Raw genomic sequence first — 10507 nt, 5'->3', positions numbered from 1 at the left:
CCCCGTTGACTCCAATGCAGCAACGCTGATTTACCCCAGCTGCGGAGCTGAGTTTAAATAATCACAGGCAAGATCCTCAGCTGGGGTAAATGGGGCCAGACTGATTGGCACTGGCTGGGGAGCTGGGCCCCCCCTTGATTCCAATAACTGCCTGGGAGGCAGGGGAAGCACCTGGCTGAAGATTCGGGCGCCTGGGGGAGGTTGTGGCTCTTTAAAAAGCATTTGTTTGCCCTTGATGATTGAGCCTGTGGTTGTTTCCTTTTGGGGAAGGTGGTGCTGCCCAGAGGTGAGAAGCAGAACCAGGACTCCTGGGTCCTATTTGTGCCCCTGAGAGGGGGGCGGTGGTGCGGGGAAGCGGGGAGAGCTATGGCTGGGAGCCAGGACTCCTGGATTTGGTTCTTGGCTCTGAGAGGGGAGTGATGTCTAGCGGTTAGAACAATAGCCTAGAATCAGGACTCCTGGGTTCTGTCCTTGGCTCTGGGAGGGGAAATGCAATCTAATTGATAGATCAGTTGACTGGGAGCCAGGACTCCTGGGTTCTACACATGGCTCTTACAAGGTTTCTAGCAATGTCACCATAAGCTGATGAGTCAGGAGCCCTGAGTTCTGTTCCTGACTCTGCCACTGACTTGGTGTGTGACCTTGGGGCACATCGGTCCTGTGCCTCAGTTTCCCCACCTGTCAGAGCCCTTACAATTGCCCTATCTCACTGGGGTGCCGGGACGCTGAATGAGCCAGTGTCTGTCAAGTGTTGAGAGGAAAGGTGCTCTGGAGATCCTGCCTCCGGGATATGATTGGTTTCAGGGTCAGAAGTCCCAAGGCGAATGGGACATTCCCCCAGCCTGGTTCCCTCTGTGTCACTGACTGGCAGTAAAATCAATCAATCAAAATGATCTTGGGCAACTTAATTAAGGGTTTATCTACAGGTAAGGTACTCCAGGATATCTATTCTGCTTTAAATTCATGCTCTACCTTAATCTGGATTAATTTTCCTGTGTAGACAAACCTGCTTCTTCTTCTTCTGGCCTAAGTGTCCAGACTGTGGGCCTGTTTCTGAGTGAGCCTGATTCCCCCATGCCCAGCACCTTGCGCTGCTGTTTGCACAGGTGCAAAGTGCATTCAACTCGCTGCTACGCTCGGAGAGGACGGCCTTGTCCTCCTGCTCGGCACTGCGCAAGGCGCTGTACAAATGGCGCCTTGGACCCAGTGCGTGGTGCTGAACAGCTGCAGCTCCTGTTAACACCTGTGGGAGGTGGGGATTCTCAGTGCTGGGCGGGGGGGAGTGTTGGATTACAAATCACACCTCGTGGTGCGGCTCCGCGGGTGGCTTCTCCCCAGGGCGCGTGTGGAGGTTTTCCCAGGGAGCCTTTCAGTTAAAACAGCAAATCCCTGCAAATATGACCGGTCCCTTCTGCGGGGGAGGGCTGGCTGGCAGCCCGGTGCTCTGTACCCAGCCCCCCTGTGGTCCTGTCCCATGTGGACAGCCCAATAGCATCAGCTGACCGCTTGCTAAACTCTATGATCTAAAGCCCAGATCCTCAGAGGCATATAGGCACCCAACTCTCATTGGTTTGCCGTGGGGAGTTAGGCACCTAAATGCCTTTGAGGATCTGAGCCTTGGCGCTTTGAAATCACGAGTCCTGATTCTGCTGTCACTTCCACCCGTGCAAAGTGAGCGTGAAACACTCATTGTGCTGATGCACTCACGGTGCACGACTGAATCAGAACAGTGGGGGGGTCTCCTGCTCACTATGCACTGCAGCCGGGGGGGAGGGGGAGGGGCTTGACCCCTCCTCCCCACAACCAGGATGCTTGGAAAAATCAACGGGGTCTTCTGTCTTGTGCCCCTTCCATGGATGCCTCTGTGGGGTGTGGGCCCAGGGGGGTTTTCTGGGCCCATAAGAGCCATGGGCAATCTCTGCGTGGTGGAGGGGCCAGGCCTAGAGGGGACTGGTGTGTTGGAGAGGCCTGGGCATGTAGATGAACCAAACCCATCCTGAAAGCTCCCCAGGCGCAGAGCCTCCAAGGAATGGGGCCGTAGCACCCCTGGAAGTCAAGGGGGGCTCTGGGTTTGTGGGGCACTTAGAGGACTGGGCCCGGAGTGAGGTTCCAAAGAGGGGGAGCCGCTAACGACACCCCCTCCTCCCTGCCCTGCTAGCGCCTGGGCTGAGGCCTAAGCAAGGGAGCGTCACGCTGCAGTTGGGACAGACCAGAAAACCGGCTCCAACCCCCCTGGGAGCCTTGGGAGGGTTCAGGTCTGGAGCTCGACTTCATAGCTAGGGCCTGGTGCTTTCAAAATCCTCCTTGGTTCGCCTCCCAGCGTCCCCACCCTGCCCCCACTGGAGTCGCCAGCCAAATTCCCCCTGCGCCTCGCTGGGGGCCGGAGCGGCGCCTCGCTGGGGGCCGGAGCGGCGCCTCGCTGGGGGCCGGAGCGGCGCCTCGCTGGGGGCCGGAGCGGCTCCCCTGCTTCGGGGAGGTGGCAACGCTTTTTCTTTTAATTTGCCCCCCGCCTGTCTGTGCATGACAGACACCCCGGGGGGGAGCTAAGCCGCAGCCAGGCCGGGCAGGACCCAGCGTAGCCTTCGCCGGATGCAGCAGCTCGGCATGACGCAGTGGGATTTTGCTGCCCTCTATGGAACTGTCCCCCCCACCCAGCACCCCACACGGCCCCCAGACCTCAGGCCCTGTCTGCCAGGGCTGCGTTTGGAGAGGCGGCGACTCAAAGGGCTGGGGAGGGCTTTGAAGCAGCCCCTGACCTTTCTCCCCTCTAAGGATGAGAGGGACTGAGCCGGGCTCCGGCTCAGCCGGGAGCAGCTTCCCCAGAGGGCAGAGGGGGAGCGAAGGGCCGGCTCTGGCTTTTTTGCCGCCCGGGGGGGGGGGGGGGGGAGGGCGGCCGGAGCCTTGGGAGGAGGGCGGCGAGCCCGGCCGTGGCCCCGCTCTCCCCGGCGGCCGGAGCGCCGCGCCGCCCCCCTCCAGGTGCCGCCCCAAGCACAAGCTTGGTGGGCTGGTGCCTGGAGCCGGCCCTGGCAGGGAGACCCGGGCAGCTTGGAGGGCGGATGAAAGGTGGGGATCAGAGCTGAGCTTTTAGCAACCAGCGTCCCAACGGGCTGCACAGCTGAGCTCCCCGTCGGCTTCCTGGCTAAGGAGGAGGCTGTGCCCACAGCATGGGCAGGGAAGCTGGCCCCACACCACCCTGCCGGGTGCTTCCTGATGGGATCCACTCAGAGCAAGGAGAGGGGAGTTTGGTCTCCAGTGGTCCCCCACCTCCGATCTTTTGGCTCTCTACCAGGCTGGCCCATGAGGTGGGCAATGAAAGGAGCTGGGGACCCTGGTGGGAACAGGGCTGGGGCCCAGCAAACTCATCACACCTGGGCCCCAGAATGCAGATTGGATAAGAATATTGGAGGTGGCCATCCCGGGCTCTCAGCTGGGGCTTGATTAGGTAGGAAGCTTCTGACCCATGAGCCTCTGGTTTTCTATCGGCGGCGCTCAAGGGGAAGCGGGATACAGCAACGAATAGAATAAGAGTCCGAGTAAGGCTTCGTAAAGTGCCCATCGCCGCGGTATCTGTGCAGGTGGCAGGGCGAGGTGATGCCCTGAGACCATTTCTAAGGCGAACGGGATCCCTTTGCTGGGAGTCGAGAGCACGTGCCCGGGGCAGGACTGAAATCCTGGCACTGCTGACGTTCATCCCCAAATTCGCTGGGGGCGGCTTTCACCTGCGATGGTTCTGCACCAGCGTCGCTATGTTGGTGGCGGACACGTTGTGCTGTTGTAAGACGCGGCTGGCGCCTGAGTCACTGTGGCCGATCAGCTGCCAGGGTCCCTCCAACGGGTGGGAGCCCCGTTTTCCACAGGGTGGCATGGCTGCAGGAGGGGGTTGCAACCTGGGCCAATTTCCCTCGGCTACCCCCGCACCCAAGATCTTTGCTTGGCAGGCATGCCACCTGCTTCTACACAACGCGGATGGAATTCAGGGCTTGTGTGTTCACACACACACACCCGCCGTGTGGACACATTCTATCCAGTTCAACCTGGTTTAGCTGGCACATCAGGCCAAACTAAACCCGCTGCAGGTCAGGCTTAAAGCCAGGCAAGAGCGTCCACACGCGAAGGTGCACCAGTGTAAGTGAACTGGTTTCAAAATCGCACCTGCGGTTGCCCCGTGATGCTCAGATCCGAGCGGTTTGTCAAACGGTTGAAGCTTCTGGGTGGAAAGGAGCGAGCAAGAGGCAGCCTGTCCTTAATGATCTCCACTAACCCCTCCCGTGCGGCGCTGCCAGGCTTCCGTTCCTGTGGAGCGGGGCTGATCCCAAGCTGGGACGACCACAGTCGCAAATCAATAACCACGTGGATGGGCTGAAAGGCCTCAGCGCTCCCCACGCAGTGCGCACTCGTTCGGATAAATAGTACAGGCCAGAGCCTCTGCTTCTTTGGAGCGACGCTCGTTTCCCCAGCTGGCTCTGCCCCATCCATCTGCTACACCAGGGCCCTGGGAAATCCACCCCCAACTCCTGGAGTCAGTTACACGTAAGGAAGGATCTGACCTAGAAAACCCTGCCCCGGATTCTGCATGAACGCATCAGACCCGGCCGAGACTTAGCTGGCTCCATCTCCCCTTTGCTGTCTGAAAGCCGTCCCCACCGCGAGACAGCCCAGGTGTCCGCATCCTGCTGCCTGCCCAGCCGCTCCTCACCCGAATTTGTCCCCATATGTCTCGTGCGACTCTATTGTTTTGTCAAACCGCGGCAAATTTCTACCTCACTTTGTCTCTTGCACCAAAGATACCAAAGATTTTGCAAGGAGTCTCCGTGTGGGCGCCTAGGTGGGCCTGCGTGCGTGTGTCGATAGCTATATTTAGAGAGAGAGATTTTTTGCATGGCTTGTCTCTTGAAGTGCTCTGTGGTGTCGGACTGTCACCCTGCGTGGGCCAGGAGCTGCCTCCCTCCCTACAGAGCTGGTGACGTGAGCTACATGCGTCATCTGTCCTAACCGAGACGACGACTCTGTGACATTCCCCACGGTCCCCTGCTCTCTGGATGTTACCAATATAATGCACTTTAGTGAGACACCTGTAACAGTGGGACAGACCGGTGCTGTTCTGCTAAGGAGTGACTCTCTGTAAAAGCAGGATGGTGGAGCCGGATCTGTATTTATCATGGCTCCGGATTGGTTTACAAGGCTTTGCAAAAAGATCCAAAGATTATTTTTTCTGCTAGTTTCCCCCTCCCCGCACCTTTAACTGAGCAAGGAACGTCCTCGGGGCAAAGGTGTTTCCCCACAAGCTGTCAGTGCTGCAAACTCCTCCTGGGCTCTGAGAATCAAACTGGGTTCACTTCGAATTGGGAATCAGCCCTGGTAACAAAACCTCTGCCAGCTAAAAACCCTGCTCTGGGCGGCTCCGCTGTCTCCATTGCATAGCATGCCTCCGTGTAATTCCAGCCAGCGCACGTTTCCCTGGCTGCACGAGCACCTAGGATCTTTGCTAACTCCTTCTGGTTCCTAGATCTGGGGGGGGGAGATTTGCAATTGCAACCTAGGAAATAACTGACTCCCCTGGGGCCAGCCTCTCAACATTCCCTTAAGAGCAAGGAGCACACCTCAGACAGCTGGGGCCGGATCAGCATCCCAGAGTCCTGGGACAGACCCAAACCCTCTGCCCTGCCTCTGAATGAAATCCAGGCCCCTTTGGGAGATTTCTCAGGAGCCTTCCTAGCCCACTGGTGTCCCTCGGTGGGTCACGAGCGAATGCAGAACTGCTGGATCTAAAAGCCTGAGCTGCCCCTGCCTGAATTAGAGAATGAGCGGTGAAATCAATGGGAGTTTTGCCAGTGACTTCCGTGGGGCCAGGATTCGCCCCAGATCCATTGGCTCAGAGAGACCAGCAGGCTGCTGAAACTCTATACACGGTCTGGCCTCTGGGGCGGGGCAGGGAGCTCCGGTTGGCTTGGGTTACACAAGCCCTTTGAGGGTGCTTCCATGTGGAACCAGGTGAGACAGCAGCCGGCCGCCAACACAGACAATCCCCTGGGAGCAGGAAACAATCCAGCGCTTTGAAATGGTTCTGCTCAGGGACTTTGACTGAGTTTCAGGCAGGGCCTTATTCTGCTCGAGCTACTTCACCACAAGCCGGGAAGGTCAAGACGGGGATCCCCAAGGATCAGAGCTGTTTGGGTCCAGGTTCCCGCTCTCTTTAGCACCCCGATTTCCCTCTGGCCCTTTGACTCTCTGGCTGGGACTCTCAAAGGAGCTTTGGGGCATCTCATTGAATGGCAGTGCGAGCTGGAAACTCCACTGGAAATTCCAGTCTCTCTCCAGTAATCCCAGTTGCTGGGAAATGCTGGTGATTCTAAGGACACGAACCTCGCCCACTCTGCACTGGTGTCTCTCAAGCAGCGGCCTTGTCTGCCACTTGGGAGGCTAAAGGGCACCTCTTTTAACCTCCAGTTTCACACTGGAATTGGCAACATCAAAGAGCCAAAGAAAAGACCTGGACAATTCACACACACACACACACACCCCAGGGCACAAAACTGGGATTCTGAACCCATCCGTCCCTAAACTTGTGATGTTAGATACCATCATCCCGGGACCTGCTGATTTTACCTTTATGCCCTGCCTCTTGGTCTTGGTCAGGGGAATCGTTTCCCCTTCACAGGACTCTGCTGGTGGCAGTATGGGGATAAAGGAGAAAGGCTTTGGAAGCTCTCTGTGCCCTCTTGTGAATCGGGTATTGGTAAGATTCTCACCCACTACTGCAGTCCAGCTCTGAGAGGTGCCTCTGTCAGCCAGCCCCGGCACATCTCTGCTGCAGAACTGGCAGAAGCCAGCCAGAGAGAACCACGGGGTCTGGCCGGATCCAGCAGCCTCAGTCAAGAATCCCCTTTATATTCATTGCAGCCCAGCCTGGCCTCTTCTCCACAGTGGGGAATTGGGAAGAATATAGTAGGAGCTCTGAGCATCCGTTCCTATCTGTGCACAATGCAAACAACTGCTGCGACGCCCCTTCCTTCCTTCCCCCGATGCCACATTCTGGCTGTGGCCGGCTGCACGGATTCGTACAGAACGGTGGGTCTGATTCTCAGTTACACGCAGGCCTCTTTGTGCCACACTGGTAACATACGGGGGGGCCTTAAGGTGGGTGGGAATGGGACTAGCCCCCTGAATGAGCATAGCCGTCCTGCTAAGGAGCCTCCTGGATCCGTGCCGCTGCTGCTGGGGGGCGTCTGTTCCTTTTGATCGCTGTCCAGAACTGGGCCCGGCGTCATCCCACTGCAACACACGGCCACTGTCCCCAAACCTAAATCTGAATTCTGTCGTTGAATTCCTTTTTCTCTTTTTGGCCTACCAGCATCGATTCACAAAACACCCAACCAAGCAATGACCCCACCGGGAGCCTCTCACAAATAATACGTGACGCCAAACTCGACCAGCCCTTTCCTTCCTTTCCCGTTGGTAGCGTGCTGTGACCATGTGTGAAAAGCAGTGCATTGCTATATATTCACTTGAATGTTTCTTCTTTCTTTGTTGACTGTGCTAACTAACCAAAGTCTCTTTGCCTGTAAACATTTTAAAGACGTACATTTTATACCAAAGTTTTTTCTCGGATACCTCAGCCTGTACCTGTTTGTGTTGATATGTTACCCACAAAGTAAATGTCCTTTATTGAAAAGCTCCATGCTCGGTTGATTTGCTTTCAAGTAGGGTCATGAGTCCATCCTTTGGGGTGTATTTTACAAATACCTTGACCCCTGAGTGCATTTGAAGCCGTCCCTGTTCATAATTAGGCTGAATTCTCTTTTCCACTAAGGCAGTGCTTCCCAAACTTTAACGACCTGTGAATGCCTTTCACTAAAATGTCAAGTCTCGCGAACCCCCTCCTAAAAATGAATATTTCCAGGGATTTTCTCCTTTATCTGAGTATAAATTATAAAAGCAGTGATCTTGGAAATATAACATTTGTTTTTATGACACGCTTATTACACACTATTTATTATTAATGATTATTTTTTATTACATTATGAAAATGGCCACACTCTTCCAAGATCTCACTTTCGTAGCTTGTATCACTTTGAAGAAGCCTGTTATAAGACAAGGCTCCTATGTTTCATCCAGGAGTATCAGATGTGAAACAGCAGGAAGGTATTTAAGAAGCCAACTCAAAGAGTTCCTCCTACACAAGCATTCAGGTCTTGAGCAGTCCAGGCAAACAACGCACGTTACAACAAAGCTTAAACTTGTTTCTCATGATAATTTAAAAAACAATACTAGCTGCTTATTTAATTTTAAAAACAGCAAAAAATATCCACCTCCCTTTCCATTTCTTATAAGGAGTCTTGAAGTTTAAATCTCCTCGGTGTGATAGATATGCTTGCTTTGATCTGCTTAGCTCTTGGAAGTCCAGGGGCTCTGGGCTGCTGGCCCCGGGCTGCCCGGGGTCACTAGGGACAGCTCTGTCCCCCATTAGGGAATTTTTTCCCGAGCACCCCCTGTAACATTTCATGAACCCCAGTTTGGGAACCACTGCACTAAGGCCTGTTCTAGACACACATTTTGTACAATCTATCAGTTAAGGGGTCTGATTTATGGTAAAACTATTTGTTGCAAGAGTGGACTCAGAGCCATGAGTATAACAGTGCCTTATAACAGTACAGCTTATACCGGAATCACTATACTAGTAAAAAGCCTCTTTATACCGATATGGCTGCATTCACACTAGGGATGTCTGTACTTCTTTAACGATACTCTACTGTAGGGAAGCAGTGTGTCGTAGTGGCTAGTGCCCTGTTTTAGGACTCAGGAGACCTGGCTTGCTCACTGGGCTGCTGGCTGACCCTGGGCAAGTCATTGCTCCTCTCTGTGCCTCAGTTTCCCCATCTGTACAATCGAGATAATGATACTGACCTCCTTTGTAAAGTGCTTTGAGATCTACTGAAGACAGCACCACATAAGAGCTAGGTCTTCTTATTAACATACTGTTGAGTTCAACAGGCCTGCTCACAGTAGTAAAGCGTGTGTGTGTTTGCAGGCTCAGGGCCTATTGTTATAATCCCAAGCTGCTTTGCTTTCTGTACAGTGCCACAGAAATGCAGCCATGTCTGGGGTGAAGTGAAGCAGTCAGGTAGAATGGGGGAAAATTAATTTGGGGGGCATTTTGTTGTTGTTGTCAAACTTCTGTCCAAATCTTGACCCAGCTCTAGAGTCAGTTGCAAAATGAAGGTGGAGGGAGAATTTGTGAAAACGTGTCAGCTTTTTTTCCCTATTTTTTTCTTTTTTTAAATTGAAATACGGAATTTGGAAATTCTGGTGAAATGTTCCAACAGCCCTGTGCATAAAAATGGGGTTTGCGGGGGTGAAATTTTGGCCATGGATTAGAGAAGAAGGGCTAGGGGACCATGCAGAGCCTGGATTTTTAAAATTTTCTTTGAGAAACCCTCACCCCGCCTGCTGCATGGAATTCACGTTTAGCTACCACAACAGGCTAACTCAGCTAGAATTTGAACCTACTAGAGGGACGGCCCATTAAGCTAAGCCCGCTACCTCTAAAAGGCATCAGAGCATGGTCCCGTGCACACAGACGAAGGAAGGATCATGCCCGTCACTCCTAATGCTGGTGGTTGATAGCTGCGCCAGAATTTTCTGCTGCCCTATACCTTGTGCATTCATTACAGCATTGCAAAGTGACCGGGAGTTTTGTACCCACTTTGCACTGGTATAAAAGCCAGCACAAATGATGAATTGGGCCCCGGCTGAAGGTTAAAAAAGATTCCCCAAATGCACCTGGCCTATTGCGTCATTCTGTGCAGGAGGCAGAAATTCCTGCCGGACTCTCATGGCAATCAGCTCTTGCCCTGGAACGTGAGAGTCGATTCCCTCAGCGTAGCCTGCATCGGTCATAAAATTGTTCACCTCCTTTTCAAACCCAGCCACCATATCTAATGTCCTGATCTCCTGCAGCAGGGAGTTCCACTGATTTTCTTCATGCTGTGTGAGCAGGTATTTCCTGATGAGATCTGGAGGAGGAGATGACAGCGTGTGGGCCCTTTGAAGGTGGTGTGAGAGCTGAAGGCCAACGGAAAAACTGTGTGATTGCCTCTCCCCCTGAAATCAGCGACTCTGCCCAGCTCTGTGGTTGCTAAAGAGGCCTTGAGTAACTACAGATTGGATGGAGGTGTCAGTCATGGATTGGCACTAATGAATGAATGAAACTCACTCAGGCAAGTCCATGGGGAAGCACTTCGTGGGGTGAAGCAGCATCATGCTTATAGCAAGGTGAGAACGCTAATCTCCTTCCCATCAGCCTGGCCTGGCCCAATAAAGCTTCTGCTGAAAAAGAAACCCAGCCAAGAGTCAGTCTGACTTGCTTCCCTGTTCAAAGCCTTCTGCTTGGATCTTCCCACCAGCCCTGTTCTTGGAGGTGACTTTGAGAGCACGTGTCTTCTGGGAGAGGTCTTATTGCTGCTTGGCTGGCCAGAAGCCTGGATTTAAAGTTCACAGCAGAACTAGC

The sequence above is a fragment of the Emys orbicularis genome, chromosome 20, assembly GCF_028017835.1.
Source record: "Emys orbicularis isolate rEmyOrb1 chromosome 20, rEmyOrb1.hap1, whole genome shotgun sequence".
Taxonomy (NCBI): Eukaryota; Metazoa; Chordata; order Testudines; family Emydidae; genus Emys; species Emys orbicularis.
Note: the sequence above shows the minus strand (reverse complement) of the source record.